Genomic DNA, 7,739 nt, shown 5'->3' on the forward strand with positions numbered 1-7,739 from the left:
AATGTTAAAATAATGATGACGAAATGATAAAAAGATAAAAAAAATAATGAATGATGTAAAAATAATTGAAAAGTATACTAAGATTTTAGTGATTCTTAAAGATCCATACATAAGCAGTGATATAAGCATTATGTTTATTTCTAAGAGAAAAAATTGTTTCAGAAATATGAGTTTTTCTTTAATTTGAAAATACATCTTGTCAGATACTGAACTGCTTGCGGTTACAAAATTTATCCATGCGATCATTGCAGGCCAAGATTAGTCGGCACATCCTCTTAACTGTTCGTTATTCAGTCGGTCAAAAGTGAACGATATACCAGTCCATTTAAGATATCAACATGATTTTACTGGCAGGAATTTTGTCTCTTACAGTTTGCAAGATTTCGAAACCGCTTGCGCCAAAGATACTATGCAAGAAGAGGCAAGACTCTTGACCCAGAAACCCTGTTAAATGAAACAGGTACTGCCGACATGGTCGTCGGAAAGATTGCCAGCAAGTCAAACAAAGTCGTTCCTCAAAAGAATGGTACAGTTATTTGCTTGTATATATATGTTTTCTAAACGAATTACCACTGCAATGCTTTCACAAATTTAGTGCAGTAACTGTAATATTTTTTTGACAAGAAATGGAAGCACTTGGTCCTGTATGAATCAGCCTACATGTGTACAAGAAAGGCAGTTTAAAAAGAACAAAAATGGCAATAATAAGTCCAAAAATAAACAATTTATTTTAACCTAATACTGGAACTTCAAAAACCTATATTAGATATTATAAATACCGAAGATTAGTGTAAGGATCATTTGCGCAATTCTTTCTTTGATTTAGGTAATAATATTCATATACGAATTAAAAAGAAGCAACGGAATAACTTTAATAGTGTACAAATCTTTAAATCTTCGTTTTCCAGACGATGCTGTTGATACAGAAAATGCAACAGTGACAGAGACCACAGCAGACGACAAGACCATAGCAGACGACAGACTTGGTAAAAACAGTCATATATTTTATTAATAATTTTTGTTACAATTATTTTTACAATTTCATTACTTGTCTTTATATCTAAAAATCAACCTCCCCCCACCCCAATAAAAAATCTTTAAAAATTGCATGTATTTGGTATCTGCTTTGAAAAAGTCGATTTTAACTTATAAAAGCGACAATATAGTCTATATAGCTCACAAAACATTTTTTTAATGTTGCATTCATTATCGAAATAGAATGTATGTACATGTACTTTAATTAAAACTTTGTCGTCACATTCAAAATCATACTGATAAAAAGTTCTAATTTGGCATATAGCTGAATCATTCATTGCATCTTGCAATTTGACTATAAGTATATTACAACCAATTTAGTATTTTGTTAGGAAATCTAAATTCCACTTTGTTTTCATTATTTCACCCCCATAATACTGTCTGTCTTTGTTAAACATCTAACCTGCTTAAGATCCAATATTATATAATCATGTGTTTTGGCGTTATTTTTTGTAAAAAAAAAGAAATTATGTATTCATTTCTGAGACATAATGTGCCTTTAAGTTTATATATTATTTGACAATATGTCTGAATTACATTAAATAAGCGTATATAATTGAATCAAAAATATTGTTTTAGTTACAGAATACGTGACATACATCATAGACAAGGCAGCCGACACTTTGAGACAGGAGTTGCCTAGTAACACAAAGATCGTTACAGTGAGGCCAGCAGACGACAACATATCATTGTCCTCCAGTATCATCAGCCGTAAGTCATTTGGTTGATACATAAGTCAATTTTAACAAAGCCCGTAGTAGGAAGAGCGTGGAAAATGTTCCTAGTTATCACATTTTTAAATTTGACTGCACAGCCAGCTCAATGCAGTGGCTATATTTTTGCGCAAAAATTACCATAACTAAGTCCACGACACAGGTACGGCGGCTTTAATCACGAACTATTGTCTTTTGTAAAGGTAATTTTTGTTTCTATTCTGAGTATGATACTTTTGAGTGTACATAACATACTTATTTTTTTGACAGAAATTGCTGATATGGCTGTTACGGAGAGCCTGTCAAATATTGTGATGGATGCCGACATTAACCACTCTGCTATTAGAGCTCCTAGAACTATCAAGGAATTCAAAGGTAAGAATTTTGTTAAAAAGGACTCCACTGAGTTTTTTTTTGACATGGAATGGCTGGGAATATTTTTTTCCAGATAAATGTCATTTTGATGTAGGCGTAGACCAATAATTTAGTGCAAAAATTCACATCATTCGCACGCTCCATTTTTCCAGAATAATTATTCTACCTCTTGAAAAATGACCAAAAAATTGAAAAGCATTGCACTTAAATTGGGCTAAGAAAATACAAAAATACGATCTTTAATTTATGTCTCGGTATATTTCTTAAAAATCTTTTGCATGTCTTATTGTTTTAAGTATCAAAGTTGACTTTTGTTAGAAATTCAAAGTTAAAGTTTCCGACATTTGGTCCTCAGTCAATAGAGTTTCTTTAATATTTTGTGCCAAATATCGATCCATTATTTAATTTTACCCATGAAATATGGTGCTATATCAGTCAAATATATTTCATATTTTTTAAAAATAAATATGAAAAATAAATATGAAAGTGGGCGGAGTCAAAACTCATATTTATTTTAACGGACTTCTTTCGCCGTTTTCTTTGAAAAATCTGATAAATACAAAACAACTTTTTCTTGAATTTTGTTTTGAAAACTGTCTAGAATGATAGAAAATGGTCTAACTAAGAAAATTAATCCGAACGCCAATATCTTTTATTCAGTAATTGACGCTGTACAGACGTTTAAAGAGTTGTTTACATGACGTCACAATGTTGCGCCAAGCAGCGCGTGCTTACGCATAAATTACTGCGCGCTGTACAATTGCAGTTGGTAGCAAGCAAGGGGATTCGTTACCATTTTCTTTGATAATGAAATTAAATAAAAAGGTTATTTTTTCGTTTTTCGTGAAATATGGTATATATTTTCACTCAACATGATAAAATGCCACATATTTTCACTCGCCGTACCGGCTCGTGAAAATATGTGGCATTTTATCATGTTTCATGAAAATATATTCCATATTTCACTCAACCGAAAAAATATCCTCTTAATAGTTAGTTTAATCGTTAAAGATAACTTCGCAATTTTCATATAATTATTATGAAACAAAATACAGGCGTCGAATCGACCAAGTGAAAAACTTCTCTCTGGCTATGATTTTAATATAAAATTATGCTCTTTATAACACTTATAAGTGCAATTTACAAAAGTTATTGATTCAGTGAACTCATGGAATGAAAAAAATATTCTATTGTTTCACAGAAGCATTTGGCATAACCGGATATGACATCATTGATGACGGTCTTCCACCTGTAAGCGTGTAAGGTAAGATTCAGATATATTAATTATTTCTATTAAATCCAATGTTGAAATATTTTGAAATGTTTAAGTAAAGACACTGCGTTATACTTTCTGCAACATTATTTTAAATATAAATATTATAAACAAAGTAAGATCAAGGGACACATATATTTAAACTTATTCAGTAGCGGACACTCTGAGCACTCTTGAAAAATACAACATTAAATATATAAGTTATATAAACTATATGTTATGTTATATAAGTTACCCTGATCGTTTCTTAAGAGCAAGCCCTTTGTTACTACATGCGCACTCAGTTTGTTTTCCTTAATTTCAGAGATCAAGAAGAAGAAAGAAACAGCGTGTGTGTTTTTCTTTGTTTTGTTGTTGTTTTGCTGTTTTTTGGTTGTATTTTGTGTGTGTTTTTGTTTTGTTTTCTTTCGTTCTTTTTTTGTATGTCTTCTTGTTCTTTTTTGTCTTTTTATTTGTTTTTCATCTTTTTTTGTTTGTTTTTCATGCTCTGCTTAGGCATCGACTTAATTTCTATTATTGTTATAAAAATGTTTCTGAATTTTATTTTCACTAATAAAGTCCATTGAAACATTCTCTCGTGGTTTGTGTCCAGTTTATAAGTTCTGCATGTTTAATTGGATTTCAAAATGAATTGGGTCATATAAAGGATTACCATAAGTTGATACTGTGTTGCATATTTGGTGAAAATACATGGTAACATTGCTCTAAAACTAACTTGTATCATAGTTTGGAGACCTTTCTGTTGAAAATGTGTCAGGGTTAAATCGTATGTATATACAAGCACAGCGTGTTAACTGGAGTGCGGGTATTTGTTACCCGCACTCCAGAGCATGCCCATTGATTGGCTCATTTTTGCTGGGGTTTATATATTGTGACGGCAGAGAAAGGGAAAGCGACAGTAATGTCATATTCAGATGTTAGTTCATTGGTTCACTTTTGCGGGGGTTTCATATTGTGACAACAGGGAACGTGCTTTTATGTTTGACTATGATACAAAAGAGAAAGAACACCAAAACACTCGGCAATCTGATTTATACTCGGGGGGGGGGGGGGGCTACGCCCCCTTGTACAAATCAGATAGCCTCGTGTTTCGGTGCTCTTTCTATTAAATATGAATACCTTTAAAAAAGTTCAAGAGGCATCCATGGCCGAGTGGTTAAGGTTGTTGACATCAAAGCACTTGCCCCTTACCGCTATGGGTTTGAATCATGACGGGGACTTTGGATTCTTTCATGTTAGGAAGCTATCAAGCTAGCTTACAGAATATGTGTGGTTCTACTCAGGTGCCCATTCTTGCCTGAAATAATGCACATAAGGGTACCTGCACATCGCCATGACGTAAGTAACTAAGAAAAACAGATAAGGCTTACATTTCCGACTTTAAAGTTTCTTTTGCAGTAGCAAGTGTCTTATGAGCACGTCTTGTCTAGTCTGCATCTAAATTTGCACGTTTTAAGCAGGTTGTTGACTCTTGACATTTGTTGTTTGAGATATACGTTCATCTCAACCTACGCAAAAAAAATAAAATGTCAGTATCTGCGTATATTAAACTAGAAAACTGTTTTCTCTTAGAAGGAGGGCACACCATTTGTTTTATGACGTTAAATAACTGACTCATCTCATTAATTAAACTTACTTCTGGCCATTGCCCTACATGTAAAATCAAGACAAGCCAAATGTTGAATAAATTATCTCTGGCATTTGTATAAGAAGAATATTCAACTTATATCTTTTATTTAAGTGCTTAAATATTTGACATAAGAAATTTAAATTTCATATAATTGTAATCCATACAAATTGTGGGTGCTATAATGTTTGACTTAAAATCCATATAACCAATTAAGGTGCTGTGATGTTTGACATAGAAATAGAAATTCCATATAAACCATATAGGTGCTATATAAAATAGTTGACATAAGAAAATGAAATTCCATATAACCTATATAAGTGCTTAAAAATGTTTGACATAAGAAAATGAAATTCCATATAATCCATTTACATATGATATTGTTTGACATAAGAAAGTGAAACTCCATATAACCCAATTAGTTGCAACAATGTTTGACATAAAGCACTGAAATTCCATATAACCCAATTAGATGCTATAATTTTTGACATAGGAAATATTAATTCCATATAACCAAATAAGTTGCAATAATGTTTGAGATAGGAAATGGTAATTCCATATAACGCATTTCATATAACCCATTTAGGTGCTATAATGTTTGACATAAGAAGATGGTATTCCATATAATCCATGAGATGCTATAATGTTTTACATAAGAAAATGAAATCCATATATCACAAATGGGTAGTAAAGGACATTGTTATAACTTATTTCATTATACATTTATAATGAATAAATATATTACTGGAATGTGAGGTTTGAAATAAAGGGTTAATGGTCAAAGTACCTTAATATTGTCCTCATTTTTAAGCTGTGATAACAAAAAGCAAAAGTGATAAGCCTTTGCCACCAGTATACAAAATCTGCAACTTCTGTGCATCCTGACTAGGTTCTATACTGTTGATTTTGATATTAAAATCCTTTGAGCTTAAAATGGACTATTCTAAATTCAAAGCAGGGGGAATTCATTACACAAAGTCAGTGGGTTTAATCAGGGTTAACATTATGCCCCTTTATTAAACATAGTATGATAGTTGCATATTCATGCAACAAACGTGATTGTAGTTAATGAATTAATTCAAATACACTTTTTAAAGAGCATCATGTAGTGTTCAGTACAGAAAAGAATATAATTTTAAAGCTGTTTAGATAATAATTCCAAAGCTAATTGTATATCTTTCATTATTTTAAAAGGAATGAGTGTTTAAAATAATTTTTTTTGTCCAATAGGATTGCAGTATTTTAAATGAATCATAACACATTTACTTTGGTAAATCAGCAAACTGTTAATAAGTCTAGTTAATCAACTGTTTATAAAAATAATTTAAAATACTAAGCTGGTTAAAGTTTATTAGTACATATTTATAAAATGAAATTGGTCGAGCGACTGTCATTTAACTTTGTAAATACATACTCATGAACTTTAACCTATACTTAGTAACCCTGTTTTCAGAGATTTTGAGGTTTTTTTTTAAATAGAATATCTGTCAGAAATTATTAAGACACAAACAAAAATCTTGACTGTCAGTTTAGCTTTGAATATCAATCAGTGTTGAACAGTTTTTGGTTTTTGTGCTGTTATTCTGATAATCAGATGCTATTGAGAAAATAGGTATTAATTTTAAATTCATTTTTGTAGAATTATGAACGGTTTGAGATCAAATGGGCAGCAATATAATCATGAAAGTCATTAGGTACAAAGCATTTGGACAATTAAGTGTGCATTATTATACTATTCTGCAAGAAAATTTAATATCTTAATCCATTCTAACATGATAATATAAAAAAGAGAATTGGTAAAAATATGTTGAATTACTGAGTTACCACATCCCTTCAAAACAGCATAGGAAGAAGTTTCTATCCTATGATTAAAAACATGTTATGGGAATGGAAGTTGTGTAGAATTGATTTTACAGAGGTCATAGATAAAGCCAGCAGCCTAGCATGGCAGACCTATATGTATGTTGTGAGAAGTTTCTAAAGCTAGCTTCTTAGCCTCATTAGGATTTAATTTTGTGAAATATGATGGTGTAGTGTCTAAAATTTGAAATACAGTATATTCTCTAAAAAACAACCTTTCCCCAACTCTTAGCCAATGTTAATTTAATGTTAATTAACCCTGAAATATCATTAATGTTTGAAGCATAAGAATTGCAGCCACTGTTTATCCCTGTGTGATCGTAAGAGGTGATTAAGTGGGTTTGAATACCTGGTGTCTATGCACCAGCAGGTGAGATGGTTTTTACCCCTCATGCTGCTTTGAAGTTTGTAACACCAGAGGTTAGCCAAAATAATCTTCTCTGTTTCGGTGCCATATGACATATACTCTGTTGGTGTGGATAAAACCAATTAAGCAAACAAACAAAAGTTAATGAATCTGAGGAAATGAGCACAAATTTGAACATTATTGTTTCTTCCAGTATATATAATCCAGCTGAAAATAACATTCTTATTGTTTGAATGATGATTATTGCATTTAATGCCCCTCTTTGACGGAAAAGTAACAGAACATTTTATAATAGACATCTGTGTTAAACAACAGTTATAATTCTTCTGAGAATCGACTATAAGATTATGAAAACAAATTGATTTTACTGCTGATAAATTTTATGAAAACATTTTATTAGAAAAACCGTTGTACCCTTTAAAATATCAACTATAGATTTATGAATTATAATGAATTGTAGTATCATAATATATGTAGGCATATATTTTG

General features: G+C 31.3%; 1 long non-coding RNA gene across 1 annotated transcript; it reads left to right on the top strand.

The window, feature by feature from the left end:
* Window positions 1-1,613: 1,613 nt before the first annotated feature.
* Window positions 1,614-3,836, top strand: LOC132753758 (uncharacterized). The gene is made up of 4 exons (XR_009629010.1): window positions 1,614-1,746; window positions 2,019-2,123; window positions 3,325-3,387; window positions 3,701-3,836. It is a non-coding gene; the product is annotated as an uncharacterized LOC132753758 (long non-coding RNA).
* The last annotated feature ends 3,903 nt before the right edge of the window (window positions 3,837-7,739 follow it).

Source organism: Ruditapes philippinarum, unplaced genomic scaffold (genome assembly GCF_026571515.1).
Source record: "Ruditapes philippinarum isolate M1 unplaced genomic scaffold, ASM2657151v2 ctg208_1_1_1_1, whole genome shotgun sequence".
Taxonomy (NCBI): Eukaryota; Metazoa; Mollusca; class Bivalvia; order Venerida; family Veneridae; genus Ruditapes; species Ruditapes philippinarum.